The sequence below is a fragment of the Mercurialis annua genome, linkage group LG7, assembly GCF_937616625.2.
Source record: "Mercurialis annua linkage group LG7, ddMerAnnu1.2, whole genome shotgun sequence".
Taxonomy (NCBI): Eukaryota; Viridiplantae; Streptophyta; class Magnoliopsida; order Malpighiales; family Euphorbiaceae; genus Mercurialis; species Mercurialis annua.
Genome location: NC_065576.1, coordinates 20,334,451 through 20,347,591, shown reverse-complemented (window position 1 = coordinate 20,347,591; position 13,141 = coordinate 20,334,451). Strand labels below are relative to the sequence as shown.

General features: G+C 34.2%; 1 long non-coding RNA gene across 1 annotated transcript; it reads left to right on the top strand.

Moving 5' to 3' along the window:
* Positions 1-2,170: 2,170 nt before the first annotated feature.
* On the top strand, positions 2,171-2,874 carry LOC126654970 (uncharacterized). Its single transcript, XR_007632814.2, has 2 exons — positions 2,171-2,244; positions 2,728-2,874. It is a non-coding gene; the product is annotated as an uncharacterized LOC126654970 (long non-coding RNA).
* The last annotated feature ends 10,267 nt before the right edge of the window (positions 2,875-13,141 follow it).

Below are 13,141 nucleotides of genomic sequence, written 5' to 3'. Positions count from 1 at the left end.
CATTCTGTAGAGGAGTGTACTTGGGAGACCGAATTGGATATGCGGAATCGCTATCCTTTTCTATTTCCGTGAGGTACAATATCTTGTTTTTTCTGTGACTTTGTAGTCTTTACTGGTGTTACGTGTTGTTCTGATGTGATTTACTTGTCGTGTTAAATTCGAGGACGAATTTTTTAATTAGTTGGGGAGAATGTAATATCCCGTAAAATTTTAATTTTATTTTGTTAATTTCCGACGTGGTTCCGGATGTGTTTTGAGGGGTATTTGAAGTTTCGTAAATTTTTGTGGTTCGATTCATTTTTGGTTCGGTTTTAAAAAAAAAAGGATTTTCTTCTTGGGTTGTGGTTCAACCGAAGTGGTTGAACCACTTCTGGTTAACTCAGGTCTCAACCGAGACCTGAGGTATAATTGTGATTCTCGTTCGAGAATCAAAGGATTCTCGAACGAGAATCCTTTTTCTGGCCTGTTCCCGTTCGGGAACAGGCCCATTCTCGAACGGGAACAGGCCAAATATGGCCATTCCCGTTCGTGAATGGCAGCAGCTCATGGACCCCTTCGCCCGGCCCTGTTCGCACTCGTTTTCGACCCATCACCTCTCGATATTTAAAGTCGACTTCTAAACAGAAAATCTTCACCACTCATCACTGAAACCCTAGCCGTTTTCCGCTTGTCATTTCGCTGAGTATCGAAGCCGTTATCATCTGCCAAAGATCGCTGCCCGGTAAGTTTTCTGATTTCTTGGATTTCCAGATTTTGTTCTTGAACGTCATTGCGTAATTTGGTTCGTTCTCCCTCGTTTCTAGATCGAAATCAGAACCGTTTGATTCCAGACGATCTAGACTCACGTATCTACGTTTCCCTATCTCAGTTTCGCTGAACGGTACGCCGACAATCTCGTTTTAATCAATCCCGTTTCATTGTTTCGGTTGGCTATATATTTCTGTTTTGGCTTTTGATTTTCTGCCGAACCTTTCTGTTTCCCTTTGGCCATGGATTTGTTTGTTTGGCTTATAAATCTCTTGAGTTGTTGTTGTGTAAGTTTTGAATGATTTGGGATCCATCGTTGCTTGACGTTCTTGATTCCGTTTTGAAATTGCCGAATGGTTCATTGTCACTGTGCTTCTTGATTTTGTTTTTCTATGAGATTGATTACTAGCTAGATGATTGTTGTGTGGGATGTGTTTATGATTAGTTTGATGAATTTTAAAGTCGTTAAAGAGTTGTGAGATTGGTTTCGGTTTGAACGTTGTATTACAGTAGCATGAGTTTGGGTTGATGAAGGCTTCTGTTAGGCGGGGATGTTTTGGTTTTGAATATGAGAAGATGGCCAAATGGCCATATTGGTCTTGAGAATTGTTTAACTAATTCAAAGAAATCCTTAGAGTTAAATTTTACTTTAGTACTTGGAATTTGTTTAATTTACAAATATAATAATTAGAACGAAAGTTGTTTTTAATTAATCTAATATAATTACTCGTATAATTATTTTTGCCTACAATTTGTCGTTTGTCAAAAGTTGGCTAAATTACAATTTAGTCCCTGAACTTATTTCTATAACTTAATTAAGTGGATTTTTGATTTATAACTTTGTATTTTGTATTAATTGTAAATAAAAGTAATTAATTTGATTTTTGGAAATCAAATTGGCTAAATTACGATTTAGTCCCTAATTGGCAAAAGTACAATTTAGTCCTTATTTGGCAAAAGTACGATTTAGTCCCTAAACTTTTATTAACTTAAAATGATTAAGTTTTGATTTGTAACTTGGGTTACTTAGAATTGAAGTTATTGAGTTCCGCTTTTAAAATGGATTATTATTTTGTTAAATTGTTTTATAAATATAAACTTGGGTTTATATTTGATAATTGTTTTGAGTCGGGTTAGACTTGGGTCACTCGACAAGTGAGGTTAGCTTGGTAGTTTATGATAACTCGGCTAACCCACTATTTGGAAATTATTTATTATTTAAAGTTTTTAAATAATATTTATATATTGGATTTTAAGCGGGAACTCAATAGACTTATATTAATTGGGCTTTATTACCTTTTGGATATATTTGTGTTATTTTGGATTGTTTAATTACTACGTGATTATTTGTGCTAGTCTTGTGTGGTGTCTAGTACTCTCTAGAGTTAGGGTCTGATTTTAATAATTATTTTATTTGTCTAGACTCGTCTACTGTTCGTGCTTCAGAGGCGAACCAGAGTTAGTTGCTTGCCGGTATTTCACGCGGATTAGCAAGCTGTGAGTTTGTACTTACTATTTACCGCTTTATTAAGTAAATTGTTATTTTAATATTAAATATATATACTGTACGTATATTTCGAATTGTTTTTATATTATGGCTTCTAGTTGGAACATGCTACCTAATGGGCATCATTAGGACTGCGTGCGCACCGGTATTGATCTGGGTAAGGTATATATGGAAAGGTGGTAACTCGGTGTGAGCATAGCTCTCGGGACCAGGTAGAGTAACTCGGTGTAGCTCAGCTCTCGGGACTCTGGTATAAGTGTGGTCAGTGGTAACTCGGTGTAGCTCAGCTCTCGGGACCAGACCTATTGGATTATGATTATTATTTAGAATTGTGGATTAGGGTTCCAACTATTATCCGTAATATCGTTATTAAATGTTTTAAATGTTTTAAAGGTTTTCCACTTAATAAATGTAGATAGTGGTATGAACTCATCTCAGTATATCTGACCCCGTTGTTTTCCCAATTTTCCCAGGGTTATGATCTGAGAGAGTCGGGTGATCTCCGCATTTACTTTTCCTCGGAGGTTCCATTATTTTGATATATTGTCAAACTATTTTATTCTTAGACCGCAGTAGTTGATTAGACGTCTTTACTATTATTACAGTTGTTTTGTCGGATTGGTTCGACTGGTTATATTGCTCTGGCATGTTTTGTAGTTATTTCGGATTATTTATGTTATGCCTATTTTTAGACTCAGAATTGAATAAGCATGTTATATTAACTGTTGATTATTATAACTGCTAGTTTAGGCTGAAGTCTCGGTTGCCCCCGAGCATTGGTTTTCTGCAGGTTTATGTGTTTATGCTTTATATGGGAGGCTAGCTACGGGTTTCGGTACTACATTACCCATACCCTAGCGCCGGTCGCGATTCATGAAAATGGGTCGTGACACAATGGTTCTTCAATTTCCCTCTAGCATGAAAATTGGTCTGGAATCGGTACAGCGGCAGCTCTTTTCCCTCGTCTATACCAATTATCTAATATGAAACAAGCTTTTCTAGACTCGGCTTTATCTGCTAATTGGCGTTGGAGACGAAGATTACGTCTTGCGGAGCTAGACCGTCTAGCTGAGCTTCAAATTATGCTGAACCAGAAAGTGCAGCATACCCAACGTCGTTCAGCTGCTCTTGTGGAGGATAATAGCGATCAGGAAAATATTGCAGGCGAATATGATCTAAGTTTGGCTGACATCTTTCATGAACTGTGGCATACGACTGAGGAGCAGATTTTGTCTGCTGCAAACGATGTCCAAGAATTGAGTCCGAGAGGTTCTGCTGCTGTAATTGACAGCAGAGAAGATCATCTGTTGTGGAATTTTGGCAGTAAAGGGTTTACAGCAGCAGGTATGTCTTTTCTCATTCGAAACGGAAGAAACTTGACAGTCACATTAGGGACTGTAGACTACCAGAAAATCTGGAAATCGGAAGCTCCCCCAAGGGTTCAATTTTTTATATGGACAGCTATGTACAAAAGTGTTCCGACGTTATTTTTTCTTGCTTCTCGTGGTATTATTTTGAATGGTCTTATTGAATATGGAATTTACGGTGACATTGAGACTCAAAACCATATTTTCATTCATTGGTCTTTTGCAAGAAAGATATGGTATAATGTTTTTCAAAAGATGGGAATATCGTAGATTTTGCCTTCAAATCTAGCGGATTTTCTATTTCAGTGGATTGTTATTATTTCAAATGGAGGTTGCACAAATCTTTGGAGAATGACTTGGATGATCTTTATTTGGGAAATTTGAAAGTGTCGTAATAGAAGAATTTTTCAACATAAAGAATCATCCTCGGAAGAGGTTGTTTTTAGATGTTTACATTGTATAGCTTTCTTTTACAAATGTAAGCATCCTTCCTTCGTTTATTCTGGATTAGATTTGTATAGAAATCCGGAAAATATTTTCTTGTCTTAGCTTGTTTTCTTTTTCGGAGTCGTAGCCTTTAATGGCATAAGCTCCCCGTGTTGTGTTGTTTTTGCCGTTTTTCTTTAGCTTTTAATAAATTTTATTCATAAAAAATAATAATTCATCTAATAACAAAACATGAGCACATTCTTCACTGTCAATGACTCTATTCTAATTTAATGATTATTCTAATTATATACGTTGATCTCAAGTAGAATCCCTCCCCAATGCGTATGTCTATGGGATTATTTTCTAAATACCTATTTTTGGTAAAGTATTTACACCATTTTCGCCCATCTTTTCTTCTTATCCTATGTTACCTAATAAGCTAACTTATTTACCAAAAATACCCACTATATAAAGAAGTCTTATCTCATTTTTTAAACTTTTACATAGTCACCTTTTTTTTTCTCTCTTATCTCTCTTCTTCTCTCTTCTCTCTTCTTCTTTTCTTCTTCTTTTTCATTTGATTTTCAGTTTATCTCCTCCGATTACTTTTCCGTTCGTCTTTTCCGTTCGTCTTTCCGGACGCGCTTCCGTTCGTCTACTTCCGATGGATTTCTCGTCGTTTTTCCGTTCGCGCTAGTCTGTTCGTCTTTTCCGTTTGCGCTATGAATTTCTCGACTCGTTTTTAGATTTGTGTAATTTTTAGATTTTTTGTAATGATTTAAATATTTTGTAAATAAATTATTGTAGATCTATAGTTTCTTGTTTATAAAATTGTTCTATTATTCATATTATTATTTATTTTGTCTTCTCTTATTCATAGATTTGTTTATTGCTACTGATTTTGTAAAGAAAATATTGATTTATGGTGTATTTGTAATAATTTTATAATATCTTTACGTTTTAGTGTATTTTTGGTGTATTAATAGTGTATTTCTGCCTTTTTTAGTATATTTATGGTGCATTTACAGTGTTTATGGTATATTTGCAGTGTTTATAGTGTATTTGCAGTGTTTCATAAAAACACTACAAAATGCCATAAATACACTACTTATACACCACTTATACACTACTTATACACTATATATACACTAATTTCACACTATATATACACTACTGTTACACTATAAAAGATAAAATAAAAAATTTCAGAAAAAAAATCTATAAAAAATAAAAATTAACACTATATATACACTAATCTTACACTATATAAAAAAACTGCCAGTCGGTTCGGTCGACCAAACCAAAAAAACCGAAAATCAAAATTGAAAACCGAAAAAGGTATTTATGAAATTAAAAAAAATGTATTTTTCGTAAATAAAAAAAGTCAGAAAAGAAAAGTCAAAACTTGCAATGTAAAGTTGTAAATAAAATGCCAAAACATATATTTTAGAAAATTACCACTATTTCTATCTGTGTCAACCTAAAAAGGACCTAATTAGGTAAATGTGCATGCCTCCCCCCCACCCCCGGTCCGTGCTTTATATACTAGTTTTTCGCCACGTGCTACGCACGTGAACGATATTCATATGACCCGTTAAATATTTATAATAATTAAAGTATTAGATGAAATAATGTTTTTTTAATTGATACAAATTATTTTTTATTGTCATATTTTTTTGATAAAAATTGAAATAAGCCTGTGAAGTTATCATTTCCTATTAATTTTAATATTCTCTTAAAGATTACATATCTTCATTAATTTTAGATATTTATCCATATTTTTTTATTTACAACTTTATTCCTTCGTACTGGTTTCATCTTTTTTTAGGGTTATTCCATGATTATGAGTTTTATTAAAAAATTTTGTTCAAATAATTTAAATAGCTAAATAATCAAGCTCGTTTTTTTGAAAAAATTCTTATTAATATTTACTAACATTTATTTAACTTGTGCTTCTCTATTAGAATTAGACATCTATTCAATTTTTATATTATTTGTTAAATTAAATTTCTTAAATTTTAAATTATTTAAATTCTATGAAGATTAATAGTATAGCCACGTCCTGCGTACGTAAGTGACATTTACATGGACCCGTTATTTAAATTTAAAATTAATTAAAATATGAAATATAATACTTCATTTTTAATTAAATTATTTTCATTTAAATTGAATCTATATCACATTCTTGATATTAATATGACCTGTTATATATAATATTAGTTTATTATTAATAATAATATTTTACATGACCCACGTGCTACGCAGGTGAGCGACATTTATATGTCACGATATTTATTTAATAATAAGTAAAATATAAAATGAGATAGTTTAGTTGTTGATAAATTTTTATAAATAATTTTTATTTGTATGTGCTACGCATGTAAGTGATAATTGTATGACCCATTATTTGATTTAAATAGTAATTAAATTATTAAATATAGTATTTAAAAACTTACAAATTTGAATTAAAAGATGCATGAAAATTATTACTTTTGATAAGGACTTAATATAACCTGTTGTTTATGACGCAAAAATTTGACTAATTCTAGTCTAAAATTAAGAAATATAATCAAACAAAAAATAAAATAAAAAAGTCACCACTTAATTTTTTTTTGTAGGAATGCAGTTTCTCCCGATTCACATTGTCACGACCCAAGGGAACGGAAGTGGTAGTTCCGGAACCCGTAGCAAGCCTAAAATCACTATAAATTTTTAGCTATAAAACAAATAAATTATAATGTATAAACGGAAGCAACGTCATATATGTATATACTTATACCAATTAGTTGACATAATACATAAGGGCATCTCACTTTCGTACCACGTACGTACTAGCCCACTTGTCATCTCGTACAGAGGGGTCATAACCGTAAACAGAATAGCCTAACTTAAGGCTCATACCCCAAGTGAAAAGATCTTTCTATACTAGGTCGCTAATAATCATTGTATACTACTGCAGCACTAGAGAGACTCGTGCTTTGTGCAAGCCAAGCAGACTTCTGGCACACAGAGATGATCTGTCTAATCCGACTCCAATAACCTGAAAGACATCAAAGGTGAGGGGTCAGTATTTGGGAAAATACTAAGTGAGCTTGCAAGTTATTAACAGTATTATTAAAAACATAACATCGCATACGATAAAAACTCATATATACAAATCGATACACGATATCAAAATATAACATAACGTAGTAGATAATACTCCAAGTATTAGATCTGATTGAAATTCTACTCACGATACTCAATACGATCTATAATTTCATACGATTCATAACGATAACAATCGATTCGATCGATCCAATTGGTAGGGTCCCGAGATAGTTCAACCGAGTTAAACCTCTACCATCGCTTAATCCCAAGGTGTGGGTCCCGAGATAGTTCAACCGAGTTAAACCCACTGGATATGGGTCCCGAGATAGTTCAACCGAGTTAAACCTCGTATCCAATTTGATATATATATTCCAACTTTGATACGATACGATACGATACAATACGATAAACGATGTTCGATATTTGATATTCGATATAATTCCATGACACGATAATAATCTAGACACGCTAGACTGACATACTCACCGGTGATCACACAGTCCTATTGACGCTCAATAGGTAGCACGTTTCCTCGGATCATACACTGTTTTCAAAACTAGAATAATTCGATAAATGATACTATAATCGATAATAATACCAAACGATAATCAATAAAAGCAATTCGATAAGCGAACTTCAAACCATATATTATGCAATGTATAAAATCATAGTATATTAAAATAACTTTTATAAACAATACGCGAAAGTAAATTGCAACTCACAGTGACCGTTATCCAAATATGCAATATTATAATCCTGCAAGCGTAAACACCATGCGTTGTCCGATCGCGTATCCGCTCCAGCTAGACAGCTTGGTAGCTTGTCGGTACGTCAGTTACTTAGTCGTGTTACCTGTATGTTTAATCCATAAACGTAGGCTTAGTACTAAAACCCTAAGTTGTAAACTTAGGTTATTCCAATTCAGTCCTATTACGATTTGTAAAGTTAAGAACTTTCAATCCCATATTTACACTTGGTTAATTCCCTTAGTGGTGTTCAACTAATCAATTAGGCCTTGCTTAATATGCTTATTTGAAAAGCCTAGCTCAAAACGTCAAGTTCCATGTCCATTTCACACTATCGGAAGATATTTTTTGCTCACGGAAGTCCCCCGGAGATCGGGGTCGAAGTAGGGCACATCGTGCCAGCTTGGCACATCGTTCCCTTAATTTTTCATGAAGGGCACGACGTGCCCTTCACTGGTGCACGTCGTGCACCCCTGGTGGTGAACGTCGTGCACAAGCACGACGTGCTAAAATTCAGCACGTCGTGCCCCTTCGGGTACGACGTTTTTGACGTCTCCGGACCGTTTCCGAGGCCCTAGAAAACTCAAAATCCATATTAACATATACCCAATTCATTTAAACACAAAACTCATCAAGAATCCATACGAAAATGATGAAAAACGACGTGTTTTCGGCGTTTCGATTCAAACGTGACGTTTTGTATTAAAACAGCCCATAACCTTCAATTTAACCACCCAAATCCGAAATCTTACCTTGAATTGCAGCTTAAGATTGATAGAGCTTCCAATTCCGAAGAGTTTGCCACAAAAATCGTTTGAAACGGACGCCGAACGGCGAAACGGCGACGAAGACATCGATCGATGAAATGTTAAACTCTTTGGATCCTTCTATCTCTTTCTCTAATTTCTTCTTTGAACTGATCCATATATATAACATGGTTAAAATACTCCTTTAATCCTTATTTTGTTTATTTTTCACAACTAATCCTTTAAACTTTTCTTTCATTCAATTTAGTCCATAACTCAGTCAATTAGTTCATTAATTATAACTTATACGTATTATTTATATCCAATAAACAATACTAATCCCAATATTAATATTTTCCCTTCAAAACTTATAAATTTCCATTTTTGAGACGTAGTGGCTAAATTACCACTTTAGTCCCTGAACTTCATTTTGTGACTTTTCTTAATATTTTTCCTTTTAATTCCAATTCCAACTTTCCAGCTAGGATATAATATTAAATACTTCATAGTTAACTTCTCGAAACCGACCTACTTAGATTTGTATTCACTTTAATTCCTTGGAATTCCTTTTGATATCGTCACTCAGGCCACCTAGAACTGGACACATGGTCCAATTAGATAATTAGAATCTTTTGGGGTATTACATTCTTCACCCCTTATAAAAATTTGTCCTAGAATTTTCATAAGACTTGTTGGAACCTTATAATTGTTATTATGCCTTTCTTGACGTCCATTACTACGCGTCAATCGTAGTTTCTTCTTTTACTTTAACTCTTAGCTCTCCACTTATAGCTGTCACTTTGTAATTATTGTTAATTGATTATCTATCTTGCTGTTAAGTAATTGAGAATCTCGTTGTTGTTACTTTCGTTCAGTTTGTTACCTTTAGTACGACCTTAGACGTATCTCTGATATCATAATCCTTGTGTCATCACCACTAGTCGGGATTTCCCTTCTTGGCTGTCATTAATCACTGACTAATGTTCCCTTGATCCCTTATTCCATTTGTAATAATCATCGGGTTGTTATTCGTCTGTTTTATGCATAGATGGTTAGTGACATGTTATTCACATCTTTAGTGACGAACTTACTTTATTCATACTTCGATGGGTATTTACTTTTACAATCTTAAGTTGGTAGTTTCAATCCTTATTGGCCTCTCTTGTTGCCACTTTTCTTTCTCAGGCGGCTATCTTCATCTCTTACTTTCCTCCTTGTCACTTCTGGTACTTAATTCCTTTATTAATCAATCCCTTTTTTAGGTTATACTCCCGTCTATCATAATTGCCGTTTCTTAACGTAGTTGAGTCTGATACATCTTTCACTATCTTCAATTTCTCTTTCCTTTACTCCTTTAAGCTATCGTGAACTTCATGTTGTATTCTAATGTATTATGATTCTTTACCTTTGATCCCCTTTTCTTGATCTTGTACACATGACATTTCATCTGTTCCTTGTCTAATGTTCGATGCTATAAACTTTTGTTCTTGTAAATAAACTCTTAGTTTAATACTGGTATCCAATGATAGTTCGTCCTAGTGATAGTTTTATCACTAGAGATAATAGTCTTTGTCATTTGATATCTCCCTTCTATGACGACATTATTCGTATTTATATGTACTTACGATTCTCCGTTCTTGATTTTTTTACTTTTGTCTTATACGTCTAATCCTATCATCATTCCTTGTTGAGTGATGTGAGTATTCAATTAGCTCATGCTTCTCTACTTACGTAATTTCTTTTGTATCGTTGTTGCCGTCGTCTGATTATTATTTATCATTGTGTTGGGATCTTTGTCCCGTGATTGGCCATTCTCGTATGCCTTGTTGTTTCACTTATCATGCAAAAATTCCTTCTTTTATTATCATTGCTCATCATGGTCACCCATAAGGTGGATTCTCATGATGAATTCTTATTAGGTCTTTGCTTCCCTTAGTCTTCTTCTCGTTAAGTGCGATGCACTATTCCTTGAAACTTCTTATCTCTTTTCACTTTACATCAATCTGTTTCTTCTTTCATTCGTTACAATCTTGGATAACTGTCTTTGCTATCCCGTCCTTTACTTCCCCTTACGTTCATTGTTAACATCTTTTAGAGATTGTTTATCTTACATTATGTTTCTTTACATCATCGTTGTCCGCACCTTAATGCTTGATGTCCTATAAGGAAGAGATGTTTAATCTCTTTGTGAACCTTCTCGGTTCGGACGCAGCTGATACGTAAACGATCTTCGTACTAGTGGAACAACGATTGTTGCCATGTTGGAGTTTTACTACCGATCTCAATGTTCCTTATTTACTTTGTTCTAGTGAGGATCCTTGATCCTTTCAACTATTATCGTCGAGTGTTGCTTTTAGCAGAATCGTCACTGTCACCATCATCGCATATCGTGTATACTCTTATTAATCTTCAAATTCGTTAATCCCTTATCTTATCTATCCAAATGAGATCTTGTCTATCCTTATCGCAAGCGTAACCATTGCTACAATCGCTATAGTATCTTGATCCTGGTGATCACGTATTATATTTGGATCCTTGTTGCCATATTTGGCACTTTACAATCTCTTTACATCAATCTCCTTTCGACATTAATTTCTCCTTTTAGTGAGTCTCTCACTATGCATCTCGTCGTAATCCATCCTTTGGAATTCCGATATTAACTTTAATATTGACTCTTAGGTTATACACTTCCTTAACTTCTTATTTACCTTTTCATTTCATCTCATCTATGTTCTTCTTTCTTTTGTTGTCTTCTTAACGTTATTCACCTTCCAATCTTCAAAGATGCTTTTAGCATTATCGTCATAATTCGTTATTATTTTCCATTCTTCCTTTCAATATCGTATCTTAGTTTGATTCTTAATTTCCAAACTATTTCTCTTTTCTATATCATGGTGTGAGGTTTACTTCTTACTATCCACAGTCTTCTTATTTTCACTTGTTAATTCCTTGACCTCTTATTCATAATCAACTAATAGGATTAATAGTCTTAATGTTATAACCCTATGATACCTTTCTTGTGTTCCATATTCATGCTCTTATCATACGTCTCGATCGTTTTCTATTGCATTCTTTGCGTTTCCCTTTCATCGCATCTTGTACATCGTATACCTCTTCTATTAGCATCCACAACATCGACCATGTGTGATGGTCGTAGCCTATTTTGTCTGAATTTCTCGACGTGGTGCGTTCTTGATTGCTTACATATTGTCCTATTGTACCCTTATTGACAACCTAACTGTCAGTGGATCCAACCCTATGTTTCTGTCCTTTTTATTCTTCTATCTCTATTTATCTGATATCACTTTCTTTCACTTATCTTGATGTACGAAGTTTTATTCATACGTCTGATGGATTCGATGCTACATAATGCGTCTAATCTTTCAAAGGTTATCATAAATCTCCTATATCGATCGCACTATGCACTTTACTCCTTATCATTCAAGCTTGAAGCTTGAGACTCTACACTCCACCTACGTTTATTACGTTTATACCTTACTTGGTTTACTATTTCGCTTCATAATTGCAATCTTGTGATGGAAGTTCCAACTCCTAATTCACTTATTGCAGCACTTATCGTTTATCTCTTGATCTTCCTTATCGTACAATTCCTTTCCATTCGCCCTCATGTAGGGTTGATGTTCACTATACTTAGCTGGCCAAGTCTTATTCTCTAACCTACTCAATTCCAGGCGGAACTGACGTTAACTATTCTTTGTTGATCCAATTCTATGCTTCGTACTTCATATTCTTGTCACTCGTCTACTTGGCTCGTCGCTTTTATCGACATATATCCATTATCGATACTCTTATGAAATCTACTTCACGTTCTAAGTTCGACGATCGTAACGGTTACTACTTAGGTAACCTTCTTAGGGACATTGTGTCACAATAAGAACTTAATCTAATGGTCCAATTAGAAGTTATCGCGTTTTTTTTCTAAATCTTCACGACTTATAGATCATGACTAAAGTTTATCACTAATCGGGTATGCATCACTTTCCAATACATCTGTGATTTAAGCTATATTCTAGCTCGTTAACTCATGGCTAAGTTCATATCCTAGAAGCATAACTTCTATGTTCTCGCAATTATACGTATTCGATCTTCTTATAGCCTTGATTGCAACTTGATCTCGAGCATTTTACTTGCGTTACAGAGTTCTGGTCTAGGTATACTTACATTAAAACAAAACTCCCTGAAAACTTTTTCAAATAAAACGACTCATTTTGAAATTTAATTCAAAATTTCATTTAAACCTTAGCAAAATTGTGCACTAGGGTGATGACACCTCTCATCCCCAAAGAGTTGCCACATCTCACCTTTTCGTCTGAGCATAATGCATATGATGCATGTACTATTAATGCATGTCTTCGTTTATCATTCTCTTTATTAATTATGTATGCAGTGATGTATTCCTAACAATGTCGTGGCAATCATACATTTCTATATCGGGTCTAGGCACAATTATGCTTTTAAAATCATTTAAACAAAAGAACTTGTAAAAGT